This window comes from Pipistrellus hanaki (assembly GCF_964339955.1).
Source record: "Pipistrellus hanaki genome assembly, chromosome: 6".
Taxonomy (NCBI): Eukaryota; Metazoa; Chordata; class Mammalia; order Chiroptera; family Vespertilionidae; genus Pipistrellus; species Pipistrellus hanaki.
Genome location: NC_140508.1, coordinates 34,023,088 through 34,039,670, shown reverse-complemented (window position 1 = coordinate 34,039,670; position 16,583 = coordinate 34,023,088). Strand labels below are relative to the sequence as shown.

Sequence of the window (16,583 nt, the reverse complement as noted above, 5' to 3'; positions counted from 1 at the left end):
AGCACAATATAATGGAAGTCACCTAGATCAGCGGGGACCAACTGGTGGTCTATGAGGTCCAAAAGGTTAGCGACCCCTGGTTTAAGGAAATCTTTGGAGAAGCGGTCGCCAATCGAAGGTCCATGGACCACTGGTGGTCCGGGAGGTCTGAAAGGTTGGCGACCACTGACCTAAACTGCCACCTTCCGAGCTTGGAGTAGTAGCCATGGGATAGTTCTGGCCAATGAGAAAGAAGTCAGAATCTGCTGACAGATTTATAAAGACTCTTATTTTTCCTAATATAGCTACAACCCCTGGTCCTGCCCTTTTCTTTCACCCTCCTTGCCTTTAAAGCAGATATAAATGGTTAGAGCTGTAACACCCATCATGTACACATGAGTGGATGGCTAAGAGTATAACTGACATTGGCTCTGATATCACTGAGCTACTACTGATCATTGATGATTAAATATCAGCAACCACCCAGCCGGTGTGGCTCAGTGGTTGAGCAATGACCTATGAGCCAGGACCTATGCTCTATGAGCAATGACCTATGCCCGGATTGGGGGCTCAATCCCTAGCGGGGGGGGGGTGCAGGAGGCAGCCAGTCAATGACTTTTTCATCATTGAATGTTTCTATCTCTCCCACTCCCTTCCTCTCAGACAGTAATATGTTTTTGTTTAAGCTATTAGAATTACACTTTCTGTCACAGACAAAAGTAATACCAAGTAACATACAAGTCCTGAAATCTAGCCATCTTTGGCATTTACTAGATGTATATGGCCAATGGGCAACTCATCTACCTTTCTGCCTACCTACTTCCCATAAACAAATGAAAAGATACTTCGAGTGCTATGAAATATATTACCATAACATTATCACTGCCTTTGACCTACTGATAACTTTCTTCTCTTTGATTTCTATTCAAAGGACCCTTACTGAAAGATTCCCCAGTGACTGACGGTTAAAATTCCCCTTCTACAAGAAGAAAGTTTGCCTGTTCTTGTGAACAAACATGCTGAAGACATGGGAAAATGTTGGATTCCCATGATCTTAATGCCTAACCCAGGTCACTGGGAACACTTCCCAGGCAGGAATGTAATGAAGACAACTAAAGTTGGGGGAGGGAAGAGGCAGGAATGTAATTTTGCAGCAACCCCACTTACCCTCCTAAAAACCATGATTCACTAACGCATGCTGCTGAAAACCACCTGGAAAGTATTCAAATTTAACCCCTAATACCCTTTTTTCTTTTTTTACTTATGGAGCTACACTGCTAATCTCTTTGGAGGGCAATTTGCATTTTTCTTTTTGAAAGATCTTGCCAAACATAAAAATTTATCTTACAGGTATGTATTTGTGCATATATGTAAGTATAAGAATATTCACTACAGAATGGTGCATAAAAGCCAAAACACTGAAAACCCAAATTCCACCAATAAGAGGTTTGTTGTATAAATTATGGCACAAATGTATACATTAGGTAACTTTGTATGTGATTATATGTGCAGAATAAGCTCCAAGAGCTATTAAATGAGAAAAGCAAAATGCAGAAATGCATGCCCCCATTCATGTCAAAAAGAGAGAAAAGGGTAATATATACTCATTTATATCTTTGTACATACACCGATTGTTGTGGAAGGAGACTCAACAATGTTAACAATACTATTTGGGTCTGGGAAGAGAGCTGGGAGTTCGGGGTCAGGAGAAGACTTTCTATTATATGAACTTTTATACTCTCTGAATAGGTTTTATTATATAAATACATACCTTTTCAGTTTAAAAAACTAGTTAAGCAGTATTTATCTTCCCCTAAATCTATGTTTCTAGGGTTTTCTGGACTTTTTATTAAGCATTCTTAAATCTAGCAGTAATTGTTAAAACTCTTTATTTTTTGAAATAATGCTTCCCATTTACATGATCTATAAGTTGGCTACTAACTTTCACATATACAAATGTTACATATTCTCTTTCTTTAGCAATGTTTCTGTATAAAAGTTAAATTGGCCCTGGACATTGACTTAATAAAAAGGTATGCAAACTTGAAAAAAGCTAAAAATAACAATAGCTATTAATTACTGAGTATTTATGGCATGTCAAGCACCATTGGCAGTGTTTTACATTAAGTCACTAAATCCTCACAATTACCCTATGAAGTAGGTACTGCTATTACCTTCATCTTACGGAAGTGGAAACTGAGGCAAAGTTATTTACTACTTATTCATGGTCACAAAAGAGCTAAGAGGTAGTAGAACCATAATTTAAATCCAGACAGGCTCTAAAGGGTATATCTTTATCTACTGCACCACCATCTTTCATATTTATTTTAAAATATTTATTTGTATAGCCGAAGCCGGTTTGGCTCAGTGGTAGAGCGTCGGTCTGCGGACTGAAAGGTCCCGGGTTCGATTCCGGTCAAGGGCATGTACATTGGTTGCGGGCAAATCCCCGGTAGGGGACGTGAAGGAGGCAGCTGGTCGATGATTGTCTCTCATCGACGTTTCTAGCTCTCTATCTCCCTCCCTTCCTCTCTGTAAAAAAATCAACAAAATATATTTTAAAAAAATAAAATAAAATATTTATTTGTATAGATCAATATCAAATGTCAAGGAGCAAGAGGCAAAATCATTTATAAGTAATAATATATTTCAAATACTGCTGTCTACTACAGGCCAAGCGCCTTATCAGGCACTTCATATAAGTCATCTCATTTTTTTTTTTTAAATATATTTTATTGATTTTTCACAGAGAGGAAGAGAGAGGGATAGAGAGTTACAAACATCGATGAGAGAGAATCATCGATCAGCTGCCTCTTGCACACCCCCCACTGGGGATGTGCCCGCAACCAAGGTACATGCCCTTGACCGGAATCGAACCCGGGACCCTTCAGTCTGCAGGCCGACGCTCTATCCACTGAGCCAAACCGGTCCCAGCAATATAAGTCATCTCATTTAAATGAATTAACAATATAGAAAGTACATATCATCAGCATCATGATTTTACAAATAAGGAAAATGGCTCAGAGAAGTTAAGCTACTCCAGTTACCAACCAGTGTAGCAGTGTTGAGTTTTAAGACCAGATCCATGGGATTCCAAAATCTGGAATTATTATAACATGCAAGGTTTTCCTATAAATATTTCTTCAAATATGAGGTAGTATTAACAAAATATTAGCAAACCAAATCCAGCAATATATTAAAAAGATCAGTTATCAGGATCAAGTAGGATTTATTCCAGACATTTCGTGTAACAATATTTTTTCTGATATATCTCCTTGGGCAAGTGAAACAAAAGAAAAAATAAACAAATGGGGCTAAATCAAACTAAAAAGGTTTTGTACAGCAAAGGAAACATCAACAAAATGAAAAGACAATCCTCTGAATGAGAGAACATATTCTGTTCTGATAAGGGCTTAATATATCAAATTTATAAAGAACTTATAAACCTCAACACCAAAAAACAAACCAACCACAATCCAATTTAAACAGGGGCAAAGGGCCCAGGTGGTGTGGTTCAGTGGTTGAGCATCAACCCATGAACCAGGAGGTCACAGTTTCATTCTCTGTCAGGACACCTGCTAGGGCTGTGGGCTTGATCCCCAGTAGGGGGTGTGCAGGAAGCAGCCGCACTTTATTTGGGTGAAATTTTAAAAGCAAATGCACATTCATTGAGAAGTCTGACTCTCCTCAATAAAGGGTGATAGCACAAGTACATGAACAAAGCCTAAAGTAACTAAGGGTTATGCCAGTTTCACTGCACTGCCTCTCCCATAAATAATAAATATTAGAATGTAAAACCTTCAAAAGTTGAAGAGCACAAAGCCTAGAGGGAAATGGAGCAGGCAAGGGCTATAGCCAACTGTTTAAAGGAGAGAGCCTCATACAGGGTGGGAACTGGATGCCTTCCTGTGCCCCTTAATCAAGATTGAATTTCTGTCAACACTTCTCACTGGGAGGGAAGGGCACATGCGTCAACCACATTCCCCCAAACAAATTAAGCTGCCAAGCGAAAGAATCACATTTCAAAATTATCTAAATCCACCAAACTCGGGAACATTATAAGTGAAAAAAATAGCTCTTTCTGACCAATAACTCCTACAACCGAGGAAAAAAAGCCTCTCCGGTATGTTATGAACTAGTTTCCTTTTTAAAACTGCCTACTGCCCTAGCTGGTTTGGCTCAGTGGATAGAGCATCAGCCTTTGGACTGAAGGTTCCCAGGTTCGATTCTGGTCAAGGGCACATGCCCGGGTTGCGGGCTCAATTGCCAGTAGGGGGTATGTAGGGGGTAGCCAATCAATGATTCATCACTGATGTTTCTGTCTTTCTCCCTCTCCCTTCCTCTCCGAAAACAATAAAAATATTTTTAAAATAGCCGAAACCAGTTTGGCTCAGTGGATAGAGCGTCGGCCTGTGGACTGAAAGGTCCCGGGTTCGATTCCGGTCAAGGGCATGTACGTTGGTTGCGGGCACATCCCCGGTAGGGGGTGTGCAAGAGGCAACTGGTCGATGTTTCTCTCTCATCGACATTTCTAGCTCTCTATCTCTCTCCCTTCCTCTCTTTAAAAAAATCAATAAAATATATTTAAATATATATATATATATATATATTTTAAAAATAAATAAATAAAAACTGCCTACTAAGTGCCATCCATCATATCATATACATTATTTTTGTTTCAAAAAAACAAAGACTAAAAGGATATACATAATTCCCTCCCTTAAGAAACTCATAGTTGAGTGGATAATACAATTATAAAACAGCATAATCCTTGCTATAATAAGGGATAAAGCAAGGGCAACTAAGGATAAACTATTATACTAGAATCAGAGCCCAGTCAGTATGGCTCAGTGGTTGAGTGTTGATCTATGAATCAGGAGGTCATGGCTCAATCCCCAGTGTGGAGCATGCAGAAGGCAACCGATCAATTATTCTCTCTCATCAATGTTTCTCTCCTTCCTTCTCCCTTCCTCTCTGAAATCAATAAAAATATATTTTTTTTAAAAAAGAAGAAGGGTCAGAGCTGGCTTCCTGGTGGAAGTAATACCTAAAAAATACAGTTCCACCAGGTAAAAATGAATGTCGAGTTTCTCTAGGGGAAGAGATTAATGGAAAGAGGAAACAAATGGGGGGGGGGGGGGGGAGATTTACAATTGAGGAAGACTGCAAAAGAAGCAATGCTACCTTTTTCCAGTCATCTGACATTAACCTCTATTACCTCCCGTCTACCTTTCTTCACTCTAAAGCAAAAATAACCTCTATAAATCAAAGCTCTATAAATCAAAAGGTGCAGGCTCAGAAGTGAGAGGAAGGAAGTGTCAAAAGGGTGCATTCTGAGCAAGGCTGAAATAGTGAACTGGCGGCTCCTAAGTAAAACAGCACTTCGGTGTGATAGATGTTCTCAATTGAGAACCTCAATATCCAGCTTTCCAGCTGTGTCTTGCCTATTTCTATTGCAGAAAAAATCACGAGTTAAACAAAAGGACATATCAAAGAATAAACAGAGTAACTCAAGACTTCATTAGAGTGTAGTTAGTTAAGATGGTCCCATCCCAGGCAGTGCCATTTCCCCAGGGACACTCTCTCCTTCTTTCACAAGGGATAATATATCCTATTACATACCACAAGTTAAATAGTTATTTTCATCTTACCCAGGGAGAAAACACCTACATTTTTTTTGCACATAAGAGATCAGCAGGAGTCAGTAAATGGCAACATAATCCAGCGTGCAATTTTAACTGTTAATATAAGTCACAAACTAAGTCTGAAGGAAGTTAATGGACTTGTGTTTCCACGTTTATGTTTGCTAATTTCTGTGTTGAAATTGGATCTGTTTACAGAAATAGATCTATGAAGCTTCCAAAATTGGGTCAATTTAAAATCCAATGGCAATCCCTCACTGTCCAAGCACTCTGAAGTCAGCACAGGACACAGGCACACTTGTTCTAATTCATCACTGCCCAGAAACTTCAAACAAATGGTTTTCTATCATTTCTCTCCCAAACTGGTGTTTCAGATCACTCTCTTTGAAGAATTATTCAGGTCTGCTGTATTTATCCATAGATTCAATAATCCATAATCCACTCTTATATGACTAATAGAACATGAATAGAATTCAATGACATTTACCTCTAGGCCAAATAATGACACAAATCTTTGTAAAATGTTAATGTTCTGATATTCTAAGAGTAAGAAATTGAAAGAGTTTGTAGTGATTGACATTGGGGCTGCAGGTTGTAATCCTCATCAATTCTCAATCACTCCATCTTGTAGAGTTATATCCTTCAAAAAGGTTCGGGAAGCAGAACCTAAAAAAAGTGATCATCTGCCCTGGCTGGTTTTGCTCAGTGGGATGGAGCATCGTCCTGCAGACTGAAGGGTCCCAGGTTCGATTCCGATCAGGGGCACATGTCTGGGTTTCCGGCTTGATCTCCAGTGGGGGACATGCAGGAAGCAGCCAATCAGTGATTCTCTCTCATCATTGATGTTTCTGTCTCTCTTTACCTCTCCCTTCCTCTCTGAAATCAATAATGATATGTATTTAAAAAAAGAAAAAGTGATCATCTATGAGGTGACAGGGAGTGAGGTTGACAGTGATAGGGTCAGAAAAATTTAAATACTATAAATCTTTTTACATTATTTGGATTTTTGCACAATGCAAATGTATTACATATTTTTAAAATATAAATTTGTGCCTTTATGAATATATTCTGTCACTGGGTATGTGAATCAGCATAATTTTCCTATGAGGCCATTTGGTGTTATGTACCAAAGGAATAACACATAACCATTAAATATGTTTCTACAAAATTTTAATGGCATGAAAAAATACTCATAACCTATTGGGGGTAGGGGGAAATAAAGGTTTTCAGTGAATAACTTTTTAAAACCAAATATAGGCACAAAAAACACTGGAAAGAAATCTATCAAAATGTTAGCCACAGTTTATGAGATGAGACAATGGGTTATATTGTTTTCTTTTGCTTTCCCAATATTAAATTTTCTTCCAAAACATGTTATTTTATAAAGATACATTAAACTTACTTAAATACTTTTGAAGCTAATATATTAATGCTCCTCTTATTTTTTTAAATGTAATTCACTGTGGACACAACTGTACCTGTGGTTTAATCTGTAAGTCCAATCAAAGTCGCAATATATTTTCAACTCTCTTCTGGTATCTTGAAGTCTAGCAAGTACTTCTTATCAAGAACCTGAGAAAGAAATAATAATAATAAGGAAAAAGAAACAAGAACCTGGGAGAAGCAGGAAGATAAACAAACAGGTTCAAGTTCTCTGTAATAGAAAAAGGTTAACAGAACAGGAAGGAGCTCTAAGATCAAGGATATCCACTCTCAAACCACAGAATTCTCCAAGAGCCAAGGTCCAAATAGCATGGGACTCCAAACACCAAACTTCTTAACAGACTGTTGTTCCATCAGTGTGAAAGTGTTCTTAAATTTTGGGGTTATATTTGCTGTCTCCTGGTGTCTTTCATATTACCTACATCTACTCCCACTTCCAAAACCTGCAATTTAGAAACACTGGCATCAAGGGGCGGGAAGTGTGCACTTCTATCCTATTCAAACAGGACAAATAGCAGGCACTTAAAATATGAAAAACACGCCCTACCCAGTTTGGCTCAGTGGTAGAGCGTCGGCCTGCAGACTCAAGGGTCCTAAGTTCAATTCTGGTCAAGGGCATGTACCTTGGTTGTGGGCACATCCCCGGGAGGTAGCTGATTGATGTTCTCTCACTGATGTTTCTGACTCTCTATCCCTCTCTCTTCCTCTCTGTAAAAAAAAAAAAAAATCAATAAAATATATTTTTAAAAGTATATATGAAAAACACTTTTAATAGGCTTTTTTAAGTAGAACTAGCATTTTTTAAAATTTTCCAAAGTAAGCTTCTACATACAACTTTATACCTTTCTCACTAATCTTTAATGTCCTCCTAATCAAATTTATCTACCAAAACAGACGAAAGCAGAACTCCTTCCAGTTATCTACACCTTTTTCACAAAGTACCTTGGGCTGCTGATGGCAAACACGGATCTATTCATAAATTTGCTCCCTGTCATCAATTCTGCTTCCTACCTTTACCCTACCTAAGTCTGCCATGGGGCACTTGAATCTCTCCTCCTTTTTTCCCCAGCAATTCAAAAAGAATTAGGGCCGTAACAGGTTTGGCTCAGTGGCTAGACTGTAGGGGTGTCGAACTCAATCAGAGAAGGGGCCAAAATCTAAAATCCAGCCTAAATTGCGGGCCGAATGGTTTACTGAACAGTCATAAACTGACAATGTCATAAACTGACAGCGGAGTGCAGTGATGACAGCGCAGTGCGGGCCACATTGCAAGGCCTGGCGGGCTGGATTTGGCCCGCGGGCCTTGTGTTTGACACATGTGGGCTAGAGGGTCAGCCTGCGGACTGAAAGGTACCGGGTTCAATTCCAGCCAAGGGCATGTACCTTGGTTGCGGGCATATCCCCAGTGGTGGGCGTGCAAGAGGCAGCTGACCGATGACTCTCTCTCATCGATGTTTCTAACTCTCTATCTCTCTCCCTTCCTTTTTTTAAAAAAAAAATCAATAAAATATATTTTAAAAGAAAAAAAAAAAATTAGGAAAGAGACCCAGAAAAGGCTGGAGGAAAAAATATATGGAGGATATAGAAAAACTCTGGACTTCTGTAGGTTCCTACACAAGAAATGAAGGACCTTCCCACATAATCCCCTTTCCTGCAGAAGCTTAATTGCAACTGTAGAGTAAATTAACTTTCAGGTTAGAATAAAGACTTACACATCAGGCTGGCCAAAGTGACTCTACTTTATTTATATAATTTGAGTTTAAGGACTTGTGTGCACACATATGAGCCTAAGCAGTGGTCAAGGACAATAGGGGGAGGGGGCATGAGTGGGGAGGGGTGGGGGATTGGAATGGGGATTTGAGGACAAATATGTGATACCTTAATCAATAAATTAAAATTTTAATCAATTAAAAAAAAGAAAGTTTAAACAAATTTACCAACCTAATCAATTAAGTCCACTTTTTCATACCTGCAATTTTATAGTCAATTTAGATCATGCTCATCTGCCTATTCAGTTCAATAGATATAAGTGGGTGATTTCTATGCACCAAGGCTGTTCTAGTTCCTGTCTCATAAACTTTGCTTAGCAAGAGCCAGTTTATGTCCCACCTGCTTCACAAAGCCACCCTTGTCCATTTTTAAGCTTCACTGATCTCCCTCACCTCTAAATTGCCAGGGCCCTTACAACACAAAACAGTACTCAGATACTGTCCTGTCCTAGGCAGGACGATTTGGAGGGAAATCCTTGGTGCTTAATTACAAAAACGGTATGTGATAAAAAAAAGAAACCATATTATCAAGAAAAAGGGGGCAAACCAATCCTATGATAGTATAGCCTGGTTCACACTTCTTTCCTCTCCTACCTATGGATGTCCTAGGTTCCGACAAGAAATTAGAAAGGCAATCATACCTACTTTTTAGATCCAAAGGGGAGGGCAGGGCAAATATAGATAGAACAGAATTGATTTAAAATCCCAAATAGCAACACAGCTCCCAAGTGGAATTAAACTCTCCCTCAAGTATGTCCTCACACCGCCTCAATTGTCTAGTATTTTCCTCCACCAAAAGACGCCCTTCTTGAGGGCGGGGCTACAGTTTCACCCATTTCTCTACGTTTGTCTGGACTGTGGGCCTCAGTTTCCTCCTCTACAAGGTGGAGCAAGGAATAGCACTTACTTTTTTTGGCTTGGTGTGGAAATTAAGTGAGAAAGCGCACGCAGAGTGCTTAGCCCAGTAAATGCTTATTTCGCAAATGTAATAACAATAATCGTTATTACCACTACGACTAGCCTACAGCCTCTCGCAAATCCTTCTTCCCCTATTTCTCACGGTCGGTCTCCATCTCTACTTCCAGACAACAGCCCCCTAGACTCAGCCCAGACAGACTTACCGGGAAAATTCTGTCGGGAGCAGAAGGGAGGCCGGAAGACGGCTCCCACTCCGCCCCGGCCGGGCCGGCGCCCCACGACAAAAGCCTCCAGAAGCCCGGGCCTGGAAACGCGGACCGAACTGGGGCCTGGAGGCAACCTCCAGCCGCTCGGAAATCAGGAAAAGGCACCGCCGTGGCCCAGCTGCTTCCCTTTTCTCCCGAAGGATCACCTCTACTCAGCTGTAACGGCGAGGCGCCCGCAAGAACCGCCGCGGGATTCACTCAACGCCGTTGAAAATTCGAATGCAGGCTCACCAGCCGAACGCACCAATCAGACTGCCGGAACTGGGCAGTCCCAGCCTCCCGATTGGTCCTACAGATCGCTTGATGCCGGAAGTCAGATAAGGGAAGAGCAACCTCCTGCCCGAAAGACTCCTGGGAAATGTAGTCTCAAGAGATTTCGTGAGCCCATTGACACAGCTCTAAAAAGGATTTACTACAAAGCCCAGAATGCTCAGCTCCAAACTCTTTGGGAAAGTTGGTACCAACTGAAAAGACGTGGAGTCGATTTAGGTAACAAAACAGCATCCATCCTGGACCTCCCCAAAACTTTTACGGAAGAAATTATAATTTCATTATCCTCCTTGTCATGGTGCATGGTGCCTGATATTCATAGGAATTCACTTCATTTTAATACAGAATCCCCTGCCTGCAACATAGACTCGCCCTCAGCTTCTCTGCCAATGGAGGAGACCCTCAAATTCTTAATACAGTCCACGCCCTGATATTACTGGTTTAAAAGCGGTTTGTGAGGTTCCTCGTTTTTCAGTTTTAATTCCAACTGCATCTCGAGTGTTGTTATCCTTGTATTGTAGGGGGGAAAAACACAAGAACTCAAAGAATTTGAGTACACTTGTCTAATCACGGAATAAGTGGAGGAGATAGGATTTGAATTAAAAATGTCTGGCCCCACTGGTGTGGCTCACTTGGTTAGACGTCTCTGTTTCTCTCTCCCTCTCCCTTCCTTTCTCTCTAAAAAATAAAAAAAATAAAAAAAAAAATTAAAAAATCTATTTAAAGAGAGAACCCAGCGCTGCCAGCGTGTATCAGTTGTTGAGTGTCCACTTATGAACCAATAGGTCAGGGTTCGATTCTGGATTTCGGTCAGAGACCTGCCGGGGTTGCCAGCTCCATCCTCAGTGTGGGGTGCAGGAGGCAGCCAATCAACGATTCTCTCTCATGATTGATGTTTCTATCTCTCTCTTCCTCTCTGGAATATATTGCAGATTGCATCCCCATCTAGGTCGGCTGGTGCTGGAGGCCACCAATGAATTTATCTCTCTCAGACCAATGTTCCTCTCTCCCCTCCCTTCCACTCTCTAAAAAATATCCTCTTGTGAGGATAAACAAAAATAAACAAGAACAACAAATCCAGATGAGTACAAAAGATCTAGTTTCTCCAAAAAAATAAACTGCAAGGTTTTTTGTTTCAATTTGGTTTACTGTTGTTTTTTTATTTATTTTTTAATATATTTTATTGATTTTTCACAGAGAGGAAGAGAGAGGGATAGAGAGTTAGAAACATCGATGAGAGAGAAACATCGATCAGCTGCCTCTTGCACACCCCCTACTGGGGATGTGCCCGCAACCAAGGTACATGCCCTTGACCAGAATCGAACCTGGGACCCTTCAGTCCTCAGGCCAAGGCACTATCCACTGAGCTAAACCGGTTTTGAGCTATTGTTGTGTTTTGTTTTGTTTTGTTTTTAGTACTTCTTATATTTAGAAATACATATAGAAATGGAAAGGATAAAATGACTCTTGAATTTACTTCAAAATAATTGGGAGTGTCCTAGCTGGATTGGCTTAGTGGATAGTGTTGGCCCGACAACTGAAGGGTCTCAAGTTCAATTCTGGTCATGGGCACATACCTCAGTGGCAGGCTCAATCCCCAGCCCCAGTTGGGACAAGTGTGGGAGGCAACCAATGGAAGTATGTCTTTCTCTCAAACTCCTCCTCCCTTCCTCTCTCTCTCTCTCAAAAATTAATGGAAAAATATCCTCAGGTGAGGATTAATAATAACAGTTGAAAGTATGTAGGGGAGGAAAGTAGGTGGGAATATAAATGAAACAAGATTAGCCACAAATTGATAATTGTTGAATCTGAGTAACATATATGCATACACATACTAATTCATTACAGATATGTGTTTGAAATTTTCCACAAAAGTCTTTATATATATAATATATATTAAATATTATATATTATATATTATATATAATATTTAATTTATTTCAGAGAGGAAATAAGAGAGAGATAGAAACATCAATGATGATAGAAAATCATGAATCAGCTGCCTCCTGCATGCCCTCTACTGGGGATAAAGCCCACAACACGGTCATATGCCCTGATGGGGAATCGAACTGTGACCTCTTGGTTCATAGGTTGACACTCAGCCACTGAGCAACACTGGTCCAGCTTGCAAAAGCTTTTTTCTACAAAAGTGTTGTTTTTTTTAAAAAATAGGGGATTGCCATAGAGAAATTTGTTAATCAGTAGCAGAGTTTAAGAGTATAGAAAAAGACCCAAGTATATCAGAATTTAGTAAATGCTGTGTAGAATTGAAATCAGATAGAGACAAACAAATAATGGAGCTGGGACATTTGCTTTTCATTGGGGGAATGTTATGTTAGATTTTTATTCTGTGCCAACTACAAAAACACATTTCAAGTGAATTAGAACCCTAAGGGTATTTAAAAATTAAAAAATTTACAGTTTAAAAGAATACATTGGTGGCATTGGGGTAGGAAATCTTAAGAAAGGCATAGGAAAAAATTAAGGCAAAAGAAAAGACCAACCAAACCAAAATTTTAAAATTCTGTTTGGCAAAAGAAAAATAAACAAACAAGACTAGGGGAGGAATACTTCCAACACATGTAACAAAGGATTAGAACCCAGAATGCGAACAAAAAGTGTCCTTTGAATCTCCAGAGACAAGAATCAAAACAAAATTTAATAGGAAAATTTTTGAAAAAATAGCCAATTCTTAGAAGAAAAAAAACAAAACTGGCCATTAAAGACAAGAAAAAGTGCTTGGCCTCACTAGTACGGGAAGTTTAAACAAAGAGGTACCATTTTTCGCCCATCAGACTGACCAGAGTTTAAAGTGGGAAAGTATCAAGGATTTGAAAGGTAACTCAGCAGGTGGGAGAATGGATGGGTTCGCCTGCTCTGGAAGGAAACTTGACAACATCTATTAAAAAGACAAAACATGTATGCCCTGTGACCTAGGATTTCCATTTCTAGGTTTAGTTCCAAGGGACACACTTATCGGCTTTCACACAGAGACACAGTCACTCCAGCAATTGAGAGCCTCCCTGGGTCAGTCCCTGCGCTAAGTGTGGGGATGCAGCAATGAAAAGACAGAAAAGTCAATCACTGACCTGAGGGAGCTCAGGTGAAGAAGACAGATCCTAAATAAGGTAAATAAATAAATGAGGTAGCCTTGGGAGGTGGTAAATGCAAAGTCATTTGCTCCCAGCCCCTGAAGGATGGATGACAATAAGAGAAGGAAGAAGGGGCTGATCAGACAAAGGGAGGGCAGGGTCTGGTTGGGCTGTAACTGCCACTTTTAGCAAATATCACCAGGACCTCTAGAACCATGAAGTCAGGCCTGGGGTGAGGGTGGAGGCAGAGATAGCTTGCTCTGTATTAGGAATGAGAGCACATCAGAACGTGCTGTCTCCAGGGCCTACTAGGCAGAAAGTGCTCAGTGACTCAGTGACTCAGTGAGTGAGGCAAGGCCAGGAGGCCAGGGTGTGAGAAAGAACTTCCCAAGTCCTTCCAAATTAGCAAGAGGTAAGCCTGGAGCAAGGGATTCCTTTCCTGTCATTCCTTTTCCATCTATTACATCCTAGGCTGAGTCTCAGGTTCCCATTCTTCGTGAATGGGAGACTTCGAGGTCTGAAATCACCAAAGCAGAATTTCAGAGCTGAAGGCAGCAGAGGCACATCTGGTCCACCCTGCCCACAATTTTAGCCATGACTGTGTTGACATCTCTGTAAAAGACATTTGGGCAAAAACCTGAAGAAGATGAATGAGTCATGCAGATAACTGAAGGGAGAATGTTCCAGGCACAGGACACGACACGTCCAAAGGCAGGAGCATAGCAGGCATGTTTTAGAAGTAGTTAGGAAGTCAGGGTGGCTGGTTCAAATGGACAGGGAGGAAACCATCAGGAGATGCAACCAGAGGTATTCTGGAGAAGGATGCAGACCATCTAGGGCCTAGATTCTAGGCCATTATAAGGACTTTAATTTTTACTCTGAATGAAGTGGGAGTCCTGGGAGGGTTTTGAACATTGATTTACTCTCTGCTTTTAAGGAAATAACTCTAGTTGCTGTAGTGAAAACAGAAGGAAGGGGAACAACATTGGAAATCAATTACTAGCCTGTTGCATTGTAGTTGTGAGAAACTGGAAACCACCTAAATGTCCATACACAGGGGGTTATTTCAATAATCTTACTATAGAGTGGGATACTTAGCTAAGCATCTGTTCAAAAGAGTCCCATAGATCTGGACCAACAAGGAGTTTTCTTTGAGATACATTTTTGAGTTAAAAAACAAATTACTGCCCTAGCTGGTTTGGCTCAGAGCATCAGCTTATGGACTGAAGGGTTCAATTCCAGTCAAGGGCACATGCCCAGGTTGCGGGTTCAATCCTCAGTATGGGAGTATGGGGTGTGCAGGAGGCAGCCGATCAATGATTTTCTCTCATCATTGATGTTTCTATCTCTCTCCTTCTCCCTTCCTCTCTGAAATCAATACAAAAATTAAAATAAAAAACAAATGAATGATTGATATAAATCAGCAATTTTCAACCTTCTTCATCTCATGGCATGCAGAAATTAATTACTAAAATTCTGTGGCACACCAAAAATATATATATTTTGTCAAAAAAATAGGTATGATTTTGATTTATTCGCACACTGGATGACTATTATTGTGTTGGCTGTTGTCATTTTTTTATTTGGCAATCTTAGGGAAAAGAGGTCACTGCCCCTGACTAAATAGTTAAGTATTGTCTTAAAAGTTCTTGTGACACACCAGTTGAAAATTGCTGTTATAAATACATGTGAACCCATTTTTTTTTTAATATGCAAAACAATGCTCCACTTTTCCCATGGGTCTGTGTAAGTAATAAGATCTGGCACTTATTATATGCCAGGCACTGTTTGAAGTACTTTACACATATTAATTCATTCCATATTCACAATAACCGTAGGGTAGAAAATGCTATCATTCCCATTTTATAGCTGGAGGAAATTGAAGCCCAGGAAGGGTAGACAACATCTCCATAGTCACACACTGTGTGTGGCACAGCTAGGATCTGCACCCAAGAAAGCCAGCTGTAGAGGCCAAACCCCAGTTTTGCTCAGTGGTTAGAGCATCAGCCTGCGTACTGAAGGGTCCTGGGCTCAATTCTGGTCAAGGTCACATGCCCGGGTCGCGGGCTTGATCCCCAGTAGAAGGTGTGCAGGAGGCAGCAGATCAATTATTCTCTCTTCATCACTGATGTTTCTACCCTGTTTCCCCGAAAATAAGACAGTGTCTTATATTAATTTTTGCTCCCAAAGATGCACTAGGTCTTATTTTCAGGGGATGTCTTATTTTTCCATGAAGAAGAATACGGTACACATTTATTGTTAAATGAAAATAAAGGAAATTTATTACCTGTATACGGTACAGTAGTATGGTAGTTGTCAACACAAACCAGACAAACTGTGAATCCTACAGTATCAAGAATTTACTCATTTATTCAATGACAATCATGTCATCATCTTCTGGAACATCCTCATAACAATCCAATTGCTGAATTTCCTGGTGAATTTCTTGTGACTCCATTTCTTTCAGAATCAGTGGACCAAATCTCTCATGTTTAGCCTAGGGGGGCCTTATTTTCAGGGGATGCCTTATATTTCACTCAGAAGGAAACCTGTAAGCAGGTCTTATTTTCAGAGGATGTTTTATTTTCGGGGAAACATGGTATCTCTCCCTCTCCCTTCTCTCTGAAATAAATAAATAACTAAATAAATAAATAAATAAATAAATTTTTAAAAAAGCAGAGCTCTGGTCGGTATGGCTAAATGGTTTCAATTTGCAGTCAAGGTCTCATACCTGGATTGCAAGTTTGATCCTCAGCCCTAGGAGGCAACCAATCAACGTGTCTTTCTCACATCAATGTTCTCTCTCTCTCTCTCCCCAAACCCCTCCTTCAAAAAAAAAAAAAAAGTAGATCATGTCCTACCCCAGTTTAAAACCTTCTCATGGAACATAATAGAAAGTTTGGAAATTGATCCAAATAAGCTTGGGAATGTATTATAAGGGAGACATTTCAAATGATTGAGAAAATATGGTAATATTAGTATAACAGGGTAGTTATTTGCAAAAAAAAAAAAAAAAAAAAAAAAAAAAAATTTGGATGCTGGACTCACACCATACACCAAAGTGAATGGAACAGGGATTTAAATGTAAAATATAAAAACTAGAAGAAAACAGAATTATTTTTATAATATTGAACTAGAGAAGGTCTTTCTAAGAATGATACAGAGCCTGAAAGTCACAAAGGAAAAGAACAATAAATTAAAATA

The 16,583-nt window shown here is 39.9% G+C and overlaps 1 protein-coding gene across 3 annotated transcripts in view; it reads right to left on the bottom strand.

Moving 5' to 3' along the window:
* Positions 1-10,252, bottom strand: part of TPX2 (TPX2 microtubule nucleation factor) — a 57,550-nt gene extending 47,298 nt beyond the window's left edge. The window contains exons 1-3 of one of the 3 annotated variants that reach the window (XM_084887884.1): positions 9,955-10,252; positions 7,688-7,772; positions 7,100-7,193 (exon numbers count right to left, since the gene is read on the bottom strand). The gene's annotated coding sequence lies outside the window, so the exon portion shown is untranslated. The remainder of the gene's footprint in view (positions 1-7,099; positions 7,194-7,687; positions 7,773-9,954) is intronic. The other 2 variants (XM_084887883.1, XM_084887885.1) reach the window with 2 other exon arrangements.
* Positions 10,253-16,583: the final 6,331 nt, after the last annotated feature.